The sequence below is a fragment of the Tamandua tetradactyla genome, chromosome 19 (genome assembly GCF_023851605.1).
Source record: "Tamandua tetradactyla isolate mTamTet1 chromosome 19, mTamTet1.pri, whole genome shotgun sequence".
NCBI lineage: Eukaryota > Metazoa > Chordata > Mammalia > Pilosa > Myrmecophagidae > Tamandua > Tamandua tetradactyla.
Genome location: NC_135345.1, coordinates 52759753 through 52771791, shown reverse-complemented (window position 1 = coordinate 52771791; position 12039 = coordinate 52759753). Strand labels below are relative to the sequence as shown.

The window sequence follows — 12039 nt, the reverse complement described above, 5'->3', positions numbered from 1 at the left end:
CCAGTGACCTGGGTTCAATTCCTGGTGCCTGCCCATGCAAAACAAACAAACAAACAAAAAACAATGCCCCAGGTGTGCGATCAGCTAGTGATCAAGTTCGAGTTTCAGCCCAGGCTGTCTCTTCTTAGCCCAGCTCCTTAGCCACCTCACTGCTGTGCCTCCCTTGGGGAGTAGAGCAGCTGGAGTTATAAGACCTGGGTTCAAAATTCAGCTCTGTTGCTCATTTACTGGTTTCAGTTTGCTTATCTTTAAAGTGGGGATCAATGATCTCTGTCTCTCAGAGCCACTGGGAGAATTAATTGAAGTAATGAAAATGCAAGAGATTTGTAAACTGAAAAATATTATGCAAATCCTGTAATTTTGGTAAGGATTACGTAGAAGATAGAGAAGAAAGAGAAGCCAGTGTGCCAACTTGGAGCAATGGACAGAGCGCAGGTGACAGCAACCAGCTAGAGGTTCACCAAACCCGTGTCCTCCTCTTCCTGGGAACAGAGCAGGATTGTTTCCCAGCCTCCCTTGCAGTTAGTAGGTACTCCTGATTAAATTCTGGCCAGAGGAGCATGGGCAGAAGTGATGCTTACCACTTCCAGCCTGTCTCTAAATCCTCCTGCATGAAACTTCTTGCTCTCCTTCCTTCCCTCATCTGCCAGCCAGGTGCAGAGGGTCTAGTGGACAACCCCAAAGCTCATCTAGAGGATGGTTCACCCTCTGAACATCAGCAGGTTGGCCTTCTAAACAGCCAATGGGTGAGAAAGAAAATTCTCTTGCATGAAGTCGTTACATTGTTAAAATAGTTTACCATAATAGAGCAGATGACAATATTTACCTAGTTTTGTTCACTTTTTGCTCAGGCCATATAGAGATCATGCCTTGGAATTCAAAGTTATATCAGTGGGGTAAAGAATGCTCTGTTAAAGCTGACCAAAGATGAATTCTTGCTTCATATTGTTTTCAATAACAAATAAGCAAGCAAATAATTTGTTGTCCCTTTTACCTCATTTTCTAACAAAATGAAAAACATAATTTAAAGAACAGTAATTTTTTGAAAATTTAGGAATAGATATTCTGGTGTTAATCCTATTCCCAAATCTTATTATCCCGTGGAGAATCCCCAATAAAATTTGCAGGACCTTAAGCTCTATTTAAAACACAAAAGTGCAATCATGTATTTAGGATGGAGGTTTCTCCTGGGGGGTGTGTGATTTGTGGAATGTGGTTTTAGTTAAGCTCTTGCAGCAGGGGACTTTCATAGGAATGAGGATTACTTTCTCAGCAGTACTGCTAAACCCCTTTAGAAGGTCATGCGATGGTTGGCAGCAAAGGGCGACATGTCCAGTTTAGAATTCAGGCTCAAACTTGGAATTGAAGAAAAGCACAGGATAAAATCCATCCACTCATGAGAACAGGGGCACATCTGTTTTGGGTGTTGGGCCAATACTTAGGCTCAGAAATCTCAGCTATCAAAATTGCCACCGCAGTCTCTGAAAAACCAAAAGATATTTGTAATAGCATGAAACATCAGGAGTCCCTTGAATATCTGCGACATTGAGGAGGTTTATTTTGCACTTCAGCTTAAAAAGAGTTTCTGGGGTTTAGAATGCAGGAACTGTGTCTCTTACTTTGGTCCATCATTCTTTTGATGAATTCATATGTTAGAATCCTATAACAATCACATTCCTTTCTGGAATCTGAGAAGCCAAGAATTCTACCCTATTAGCCAGTTTGTTATTCTCCTAACTGCAGTCACTTCAATCATATGACCACCCCCAATTAAACATACTAGCACAATATTTCCTGACATGAAAGTGGCACCCTCTTTCCAAGTTCTTGGTAATTGATAAATGTCCATTACCAGTCCTGCCTATGTTTTGTTCTACATTAAGATGACATAAAATATCTTTAATTAACTAAATATTAAAAGGAGACCTCAATTTTCTCAATAATTTTGCTCTGAGTACATGAGTTTTACCTACATTGTAAATCTGGATGCTCTGGGAGAACAAAGCTTCACATGAGAAGTGTGTTTCTTGGAATAACCGATTACGCTCTCAACCTTGAGCAAGAAGTACAAAGGGGTGCTGTTAAGTAGAGAAGCTATAATATCAACATTTATTCCTTGAGCACTGTGTTCAGCACTTTACATGTGTTTTCTATGGCCAATAGAGAAAATGCAGACATTTTAAAGATGAAAATGTTTGATCATCAGCACCTTAATGGATGGGGCAGGGACATCTGGTCCAGTCCTTATTGGGTGGTCAGGAAGGTTGCTGACTCATGGCTGGCCCTCTAACTTGCCATGTGGCTATTGCTTTCACTCTTTCTGAGTTTATAAAGATCTTGTGCTTTCTAAGATTTAGAAGCCTAAATGCATCACTTGTATTCCTTTTTCTAACCAAGTTAAAATGAATGGATAGGTTCTTCCTAAAGTTGGTCTAGTTGCCTTTAAAGTTAATTTAAACTTCATTTTATTCTCACTAGAATATAAGCTCCATGAGCACAGGGATTTTTCCTATATTTTCCCCTGTTGTATTCTTGGCATGTAGAATAGTGTGTAACACAAGACAGACAGCAGCCCAAATATCTCCAGCCTCCCCAATGCTCCTGGGTTTGAATTTGCTTGGGGGTCACTTGCAGACTGGTCACTCTGGAAGACACTGTAAGGACCCTGCAGAGATGATAATCACAGAGAAGGAGTTTGGGACCCACTAGCAGAACCCTAGCCCGTGATCTAATCTGGAACTGCCCTTTTGAGAAAGTGGATCAATAATGTCCTGGTAAATATCCATACCTCCTCCAGGAAGGCTTCTACAGTCTATGGAGTCTCCAGTAATTATAGGTAGTCTAGAGATGGCAGACACAGTGGGAAGTCTTTTTCTGGAACTCTTAGAGATGGATCTTTTAAGTCTCCTAGGAAAACACTTGGCTAATAGGTCCAAGGAACTGCAGGTGAGCTGAAGAATATCAGCTTGTTCCCAATAGAGAAAGCTCAGTGAACATTCTCCAGGTCTTGTGGTCACTTGCCATTCTTGCTCAGACAATCACTCACAGGGGACCCACCCTCCTTGGCAAATTGAAAACACATGCTTACCTTAATCTCTCCCCACCCTCCAATGCAGTAAGAGGACAGTCTCAGAGGATACCAAGTGAAGAGTGAATATCCTCTTTTGTAATTCTCTTTCCCCACTAGGTTCTGAAAACACATGCAGATAGGGAAAGATTCTTTGTAGTTCTTCTTAGTCAGGAGAAGAGACACCTAATGTAACAGACAAATCAGGATTTAAGGGATGATTTTGATTACTGAATCATTATATAGATATTTCTTTTTGCTTTCTGGCATATAGGAGTAGAGGGGGAAATATCTGAAATCTCTGAATTGTAATCCAGCTGCCTTGATGCTGATAATGGTTATATAGTCCTTATTGTCTGCCCCTGTGATTGTAAAAACCTTGTGACTAACCTTCATTTGTACCTAGTTATCCAGTTTTTCAAACTTAGAGTCTTGTAATCACTAAAGAGAGCCCCTGATGTTTGTTAATAAAAGGTCTGGGGTCCCCCTGGAACTAACCTACCCCAAGTCCCAAGTTATCTTGATGATTGAGCCTAGATCTAACCAAAGTGGGCTCTCCTGATATGTGTAGTAGCTTAGACTTTGACCGACAAGTCACCTAGACCTCATTCCACCATTTTCTTTTATACATTCTATGACTAAGCATGTAATCAGTCTGTGCATGCTCAATAATCAGATCACCTCTAATTACTTCATCTGGGGCCACTGTACTCATTATCCTAAACCCTGCCCACCTTTTCTCTAATAAAACTACCCAAATTACTGCAGTTCTGGGAGACAGATTTTGGGCCATTAGATTGTCTGCTCTCCTACTATGCTCATAGTAATAAACTCTTTCTCTCTTTGAAACCCCAGTGTCTCAGGAATTGGTTATTGAGCACGTCCGGGCAGAAGAATCCAAGGCCTTTGTCTGGTAAGATGTCAACTCACTCCAATACAGGTGTCGGGTTTGTCAACAGAAGCATGACTCACACAGCACTGAATAGAACAATATTTTACTCACATAGAGAAGAGACAAAGAAAAGTCAGCCTCACTAGTGGGTATTGGTTCCTCATAGCCAGAGGGTCTCAATCTACGGCCAAAGGAGGTTTATGTTCTATACACAGCACTCCTCTCTGGTGTTTGTGTGCTGTAGTGGAGGAAACCCGCTCCTTCTTGCCAGGGACAGACATACCTCCGCGGTGGGAGCTGGATGTCATCAAACATACCCAACCATCTGCACAGGCATCAGACTGCCTTCAGTGAATGTTTACATGTGGACAATAAGGAAATAAGGAAAGAAATGTACCAGCAGTCCCCTATCTCCTAGGAGTTTGTGTTTTATCCCGCTAGGCTGACCCACCTGGTACTAAGTATAAGATATATTTGTGGGTCCCGGGGAAAGGTTGCAGGCCATGCTAACACTCTCCCCTACCACAATAGCCCTCCCTATCCCAGCAGGGAGTGGGAGGATTCCTCTCCATCCAAACTGATTGACCCAAGACAAAAAAAATTAGTAGTATCTAGCTTGACCATACAAAGAATTAATTATATCTAGTTGGATATCCCACCAGAGAAGCCCACCAGCCAATAAGCCCCGTATATACAGAGCTTCTGTTATTTCTCACTTCTCACCATACTGATTTATGAGGGCTTATAAAGATTCGGTAGAGGGATAAAACGGTGTCAGCATAGAGATGGTATACAATTCCTAAGGATGGGCCACAAATTTGGCTCACTCTTTCATCAGCCGACTTCAAAAAGGGAAGTAAGAGCAGCTATGAGTTTTGCAATATCTACAAGATGAAAGCTAATCAGTTGCCCCAGCTCTCTTCTCCCTTACTTTGCCCAGATCCCCTGGTGACGGTTGCCATGGAGTCTTCCTCTGGACTCTACTTCTGTAGATTCAGGGGCATCTCAACAAAATTCCGGTAACTTCTGGTTCGTTTGAGCTGAAGTTGTCCTGATGAGCCTATCAATACCAAGCCTGGCACACACATTTCTGTTTTCATAACAGTTGATGAAGATACTTCTCGAGTAAATTCTGTCATGGCTTTTTGACTTCTAACCCACCAATCTACTGGATCCCTAAAGAAGGTTAAAGCGATGATAGAGATTAATTTAAAAAATCCATTGTAAGGTTGACTTCTAAAGCTTTCACACAGTGGGAATCTGTGACTGAGATGTCTAATTTTGCCATGGAGATTACTGTGAGGCAGCAAGAGTTGTTTGCTTCCTCCAGACATTGTGTTTTGAAACTTCAGGGTACGCCCATAGCGGCAGTCAGTTCTGAGTTTAAACTCATTCAGGGCACACTTTGTGCTCTATAATTTACTCTGTGGAAGTACAAAGCAAATACCTTTTTTTTTCCCTGAAAGCTTAGGAAGACTTCCTTCTGATGTCCCCCAAATAACCAGACAGTACAGTATGGGTCAAATTATCTTTTCATGTCCCCAAATGGCCCACAAAAGCAGAACTTTATTCCTTAATTGGAAACAGATAGGATATTTGTCTGTGCAAATAAGATATTTTCAGTTAGGATAGTCTATTGCACTTACTCATTACATATATTGAGTGTCTATTATGTGTCAGGTACTGGGCTAAGTGTTTGTGATAACAAAGAAGATCCTATCCTCCTCTAGGGGTTCAGGCTCTATTGGGGAAATAGACATATAAAGAAAACCTCATAAAACACAACTGTGATAAGTACTTTTAAGTAGGTTTGTACAAAGTTCTGGGGAAGCACATGAAGAAGCAATGAATCATTTCCCACAGAGCTGAGGGTGAGACCAAGGAAGGATGATGTTACGGAAAATTTTATGTAGCCATGCTCAGCTTTTCAGGTCTATACAATAAAAGACAAGTAATTGCCAGAGTAGTTTAAACCAATTATCTATTGAGTTATAGGCAGTAGATATAAAAAGAAATACCAGGCAGTTCTTGGCTTTGAGAAATACCTTATAATGGGTCTGAAATTTATTTTATTTCCCATAAACAGTGTTGACTAGGAAATACATACTTCATATATGTTGATAAGTATCCAGAATGATTGTTCTAAAAACCAAAGAGTAGATAATTGCCCAGTTTGGGAAATTTCTTGAAACACTCAAGGAATAAATGATGGGCCAGGGATTGGATTTATTCTGTGTAGCTCAGGAAGGAAGAACTAGAGCCATAGGTGGAAATTACAAGAAGGTACATGTGATCCCATTTTAAGGAAGAATTGTTTTTCTGACTGTAGAACTCTCTAAAACTGGAATAAGCTTTCTTGAGGAGTGGTAAGTAACTTATTCCCATCAAGTGCAGCACAGATGATATATATTCAGGTATTATAAAGGGTTGGACTAGATTCATTCATCCAACAATTATCTACTATGTGCTCAGCAGTTGTTAGACTCTAGGCATTTCAATACTAAGTCATAGATTCTGCCCTCAGGTAAAAAGACAGGAATACAGGCAACTACAAACAGTAGAATTAATGTGCTGGATGGGAGTAACGGAAGGCTTCCCAGGGAGGTCACTGCTAAGCTGAGATCCAAAGGACAAGAAGAATTTTAAAAAGCCAAGGTATGTGTGTTGGAGGGTTGAGGGAGGAAAAGTGCCAGGAGATCTCTAATAGACCATGCAAATTTATTGACCAACACATTTTTAAAAATCTGGGGGTGCAAGGGTAGTTCAGTGGTGGAATTCTCACCCGCTATGTCGGAGACCTGGGTTCAACTCCCAGTCCATGCACTTCCCAAAGAACAAACAAGCAAAACAAACAGAAAAATTCAACAAATGGTGCTGCAATAATGGGATATTCACATGGAAAAATAATGAAATGTGACCCCACCATACAGCATACAAAAAAAAAAAAATCCATATATTACATTTTACCCGGAGTGTGAAATAAACAAGGCTATGTTTATTAGGCATTAAAAATTGTGTTTAGTTTGATCATGTTGCTGGTAGCAATAACACAAATGGAAAATAGAAATTCACAGAGGATTGGAATGTTCCTGAGTTGTGCCCTCATGCTCTTCCTGCCACCCACCACCTACATCCTTGAATCTTCCCTCCTTTTCCCTAAACCACTGCATAGGGGAAGCATGAGAATCTTAAGATGGGCTGTTATATGACAGTGGTGACTTGCATACTTTCCAGTGTTCCAGCGGCATGAAATGAAACTTTAGATGGAAAAGTTTTGTCTTCTCAGAGAGAAGGTTGATAGTGAATGGCTGGCCTTCATCCTGCTTTACTAAAAGCCTAGTTATATTCAATAGGTAGGGCCACTGTAGGACCAAGTGACAGAGAGTATCCAGGCTTGTTCATTATAGATACATCAGTCCATCAATCACACCACCAATAAAGTGCTGAATGAGCACAGTTGGGAGTAGGACACAGTGTCCACATCAAAGTCACTTTGTATATGATCAAGGGCTAAAATTTAAAGGCATAGATGGAAACAACTATAAAATATTCAGAAAAGTGAGAGAATAAAATTTCCTCTATTAGAGAAGATTTCTAGGAGTAAGGGGGTATTTAAATTTAAAGGATGAGAAGAATTTGGATAGGTCATGGAAGAAGGTGATTCCAGATAAGAAGATAATATAGGCTCACACCCAGAAATGAGACTGCCTCAACCCTGGGGACAATTGCTTTGGTTAAGAACTTGGGCTTGGGAGTCTATCCAACCTGGCTTCAAATCCCTGTGTACCAATTTGCCAGCTGTATAACTTTGGGTAAGTTATTTAACCCTTCTGGGCTATGGTTTTTAAAGCTAAAATGTGAAAATAAAATACTAATCGTAAATCTATTTTGAAGAATGAATGACATAATAAATAAACGTATCTTAGTACAGTGCCTGGTACAAAATAAATGATCGATATTGGCCATTATTAATGATTATGAAAATGATGATGATGATGATGAAGTAAAGAGCAATGATCAATATAGAATTCACTCAAGTATATAGGGTGATTTTTTTATAGTTTTTTTTTGCCCAATCTATAAAGATTAGTGTGCAAAACCCAATAGAAAGGAAAACTAACACCCTCATGTTTAGAATATAGCAAGTGACGATGAAACTATGAAGAGTCTAAATGCAACCCTTTAGGCATTCAGCTATGCACACACATAGTCAGATCTACTTGTTCGAGTGCTCCAAACTCTAGGCTGAAGTACTTCCATGTCAACAGTATCTTTGAATCAAAAAGACTGTCTCTCAGAAATGGTAGGCTATTCCTCCACCTAGACTTCAAACTTCAAGGTGAATTCAGAATTGCCAAGGGAACAAAAATTTAATTTATAACCAATATCCTGGAGAAGATTTACTTGGAAGGCAGTAAGAGAGGTTGTGTTTCTCTTGGAAACGTCTGAAGAAGATACATAAATACCTTGAACTAATGTGTTTTAGAATATTAACATCCCCATCACACTGTCCAGTTGCTGCAGTGGAGACCTAAAACAGACACCTTCAGAAAGGGTCCTGTGGTCCTTAGCATAATGCCAGGCATGGGCCATTACTGCCTCTGAAAGGCCAATGCTGTGTACCTCCATTGCTAGGGTCAATTCCATGCCCCTCTCTTCTGAATCAGAGGTTCACAGGATGCATCTAATTGGTAAATACTGGGTCAGATGCCTGTGTTTTTAAGCAGCAAAAAAAGCTGGGAAAGAGTATCTGACTTCTGCCCAGAGGAGCTGGCACTTAAGGTAGGAAATTCTTCAAATGGAGGACAGTTTTTAAAGAAAATTGGGTGTCTAAAAAGCATAGCAAGTGTAGATGACAATACCCAAAGCTAGAATTTCCAGTATGAAGGCATGCACATCTTCCACCCTACTAGATATTGCCAGATTACTCTCCAACTGGTTGTACTTCCATCAACAATGCATCAGTTATCTATTGTTGTGTCACAAGTTAGCCCAAATGTTTGCAGCTTAAAATGACAAAAATTTATTATTTCACAGTTTCTATAGATCAGGAATTTTGGTATGGCTTAGCTGTCTATTTCTTGTTCAGGATTTCTTATGAGGTTGTGATCAAGCTCACTTGGGCCACTGGTGGCCAGCTATAGCACATCTACTTCCAAGCTAATTCACATGGCTGTTGTCAGGTCTCAGGTCCTTGCTGGATGTTGCATGGAAATGTCGGTTCCTTGCCTCCTTAGGGCTGCTCATGGTATGGCACCTGGTTTCCTGCAAGGCAATGACTCATACAGCGAGAGTGGTGCAATTTTGAAGGTGGTATTTCTTCACTTCTGCCATACTCTATTCGTTAGGAGCACGCCCCTGAATCTGACCCATACCCAGGGGAGGGAGATCTCACAATGACATGAATACCAGAAAACAGGGATCACTGGGGGCCATCCTGGAGTCTTCGATAAATTAATGATGTTCAGCCACTTCTCCACATCATTGCCTACCTGTGGTATTAACTTAAAATCTATTCCCCACTCGTGAATACAATCTCTCTCATACTCCCACTCATCTTTCTCTGGTACTTTAATGCATGTTGGTCTTTTGTCCCTAACTAGATTATATGCATTTCATAAGCAAAGATCACATCTCCCACATCTTTTCTATCTGTTACAACCACCTAGAGTGTGCAAATACATTTTTATGGGACTCCATGTATATAAACAATTTGATTAAAATGCATTACATTTAAAAATTTTTATTAATAAAACCAATTAACATACAACATGAACATTCTTAAGGTATGAACATTCCATACTTGGTGTGCAATAAATGGCTCACAATATCATCACAAAGTTATATATTCATCACCATGATCATTTCTCAGAACATTTACATCTCTCCAGAAAAAGAAATAAAAAGAAAAAAGAAAAAACTCATACATACCATCCATACTGCCCCCCTCACTGACCACTAGTATTTCCCCCCACCCAATTTATTTTAACATTTGTTTCCCTTATTATTTATTTATTTTTAATCCATATTTTTTACTCATCTGTCCATACTGTAGATAAGAGGAACATCAGAACAAGGTTTTCACAATTACACAGTCACTTTGAGAAAGCTATATCATTATGCAATCATCTTAAAGAAACATGGCTACTAGAACACAGCTCTACAGTTTCAGGCACTTCCCTCTAGCCTTTCTAATACATCTTAACTAAAAAGGGGTTATCTGTATAAGGCGTAAGAATAACCTCCAGGATAACCTCTCGACCCTATTTGAAATTTCTAAGCCATTGACACTTTATTTTGTCTCGTTTCTCTCTTACCCCTTTCAGTGGAGAGGATTTTCTCAGTCCCTTGATACTGAGTCCCAGCTCATTCTAGGATTTCTGTCCCATGTTGCCAGGGAGGTTTACACCCCTAGGAGTCATGTCCCACATAGAGATGGGGTGAGCAGTGAGTTTGCTTGCCATGTTGGCTGAGAGGGAGATAGGCCACATCTGAGCAACAAAAGAGGTTCTCTGGGGCGACTGTCAGGCCTAAGAAGGCTTATCCTATCCTTTGCGGGTATAAGTTTCATATGAATCCAAGACTGAGGGTTCAGCCTATTGATTTTGTTGTCCCCACTGCTTGCGAGAATATTAGGCCTCCAAATAGGGAAGTTGAATTTTCCCTCTTTCTCACTATTCCCCCAAGAAGACTTTGCAAATAGTTTTTTATTCACTGTTCAAATCACTCTGGGATTTATTGGGGCGTCACTCTGGACAAACCTACAAAATCTTAAGCTTCCATGTACTTATGGTGCTCCATAAAACTGTCCATAGAAGTTATATTAGGAGATGTGCTAGTCGAAATATAAATTTTGGCATTACATCTTATTGAAGTAATGAAAATGTTTTAAAAATGATTGTGGTGATGAATACACAACTCTGTGGTTATACTGTGAGCCATTGATTATACACTTTGGATGGATTGTATGATATATGAATATATCTCAATAAAAATGCTTTAGGAACAGAAAAGAAGGAAAAGAAAAATGCATTACAAAATTCATAAACCCATGTGAGGTATGACATTCTATTGAAGAGGATTTAGAATGCTATGTAAAGGTACTCACATATTTGTTTTCTGTCTAATCTGTGCACATGAAGATTTTTCACTGTGTCCAGACACTGGTTCTATCTATTCAGGTTCAGAAACCCATTTCTTTGTCTTCTGTGTTACCAAATGAACCATTCCTTACTAATTTCATTTCTTTCATCATCATAAGAAAAAGTTGCAATGTTATTATTAGTCATAGCATTGGCTCTTCAGAATCTGTTGTATTGAAACAGTATTGCTTTTCTTGCCTCTGCAGTTTCCTTTTATCATATATGTAACGTTGATTTCATTATTACCCTTTCCTATTGATATTATAACAAATTACCACAATCTTATTTATTATCCTACAGTTCCATAGGTAAAAAGTCCTAAAATCAAGCTGTCAGCAATATTTCATTCCTAAAAGAAGCTCTAGGGAAGAATCCATTTTCTTGCCTTTTCTAGTTTGTAAAGGCTGCTTGCATTCCTTGGCATGTGGCCCCTTCCTCCATCTTCAAAGCCAGCAGCAATCCCTCTCTCTCACTTTCTCCTTCCATCATCACGTTTCCTTTTTAAACTGTGACCCACTTGCTTACCTTTTATAAGGACCCTTGTTCTTGTATTGGCTCACCAAGATAATCCAGGATAACTTTCCCATCTCAACACTCTGAATTGAATGGCATCTGCAAAGTCCCTTTGGCCACATAGGGTAACGTTCATAGTTTCTGGGGATTAGAATATGGACATCTCCAGAGAGCCATTATTTTGCCCACCACAATTACTCATGACACTGAATCATCCATTGTGCCACTACTGGCATGTAATAACTCTCTCATGGGTTGTTATTGTGCTTCACTGATTGACCCAAATGCAAACCTTACCCAGAATATATAGGAAATTTGAATGATAACCTTTTCTTTACTTTCAAGAGTATTTTAGCATGAACACAGAAAAACTGCATCTTCCAATCATGTCTTTTCTTGAACTCTTGAGGTCATAAACGCTGCAC

At 39.8% G+C, this 12039-nt stretch overlaps 2 long non-coding RNA genes across 8 annotated transcripts in view; one reads left to right on the top strand and one right to left on the bottom strand.

Annotated features, from left to right (window-relative positions):
* LOC143663618 (uncharacterized) overlaps positions 1–12039 on the top strand; it is a 31804-nt gene that overhangs the window by 12355 nt on the left and 7410 nt on the right. For 2 of the 6 annotated variants that reach the window (XR_013166076.1, XR_013166075.1), the window contains exons 2-3: positions 3923–3980; positions 6484–6614. This is a non-coding gene — a long non-coding RNA (uncharacterized LOC143663618). Of the gene's footprint in view, positions 1–3922; positions 3981–4899; positions 5159–6483; positions 6615–12039 lie in introns of those variants that run through there. The other 4 variants (XR_013166074.1, XR_013166073.1, XR_013166071.1 and 1 more) reach the window with 3 other exon arrangements.
* Positions 1294–4956, bottom strand: LOC143663619 (uncharacterized). 2 transcript variants are annotated; one of them, XR_013166079.1, is made up of 4 exons: positions 4891–4956; positions 3089–3253; positions 1974–2053; positions 1294–1481 (listed from the first exon to the last, which is right to left on the bottom strand). It is a non-coding gene; the product is annotated as an uncharacterized LOC143663619 (long non-coding RNA). The 2 variants fall into 2 exon arrangements; XR_013166078.1 differs by having other exon boundaries at positions 4787–4894.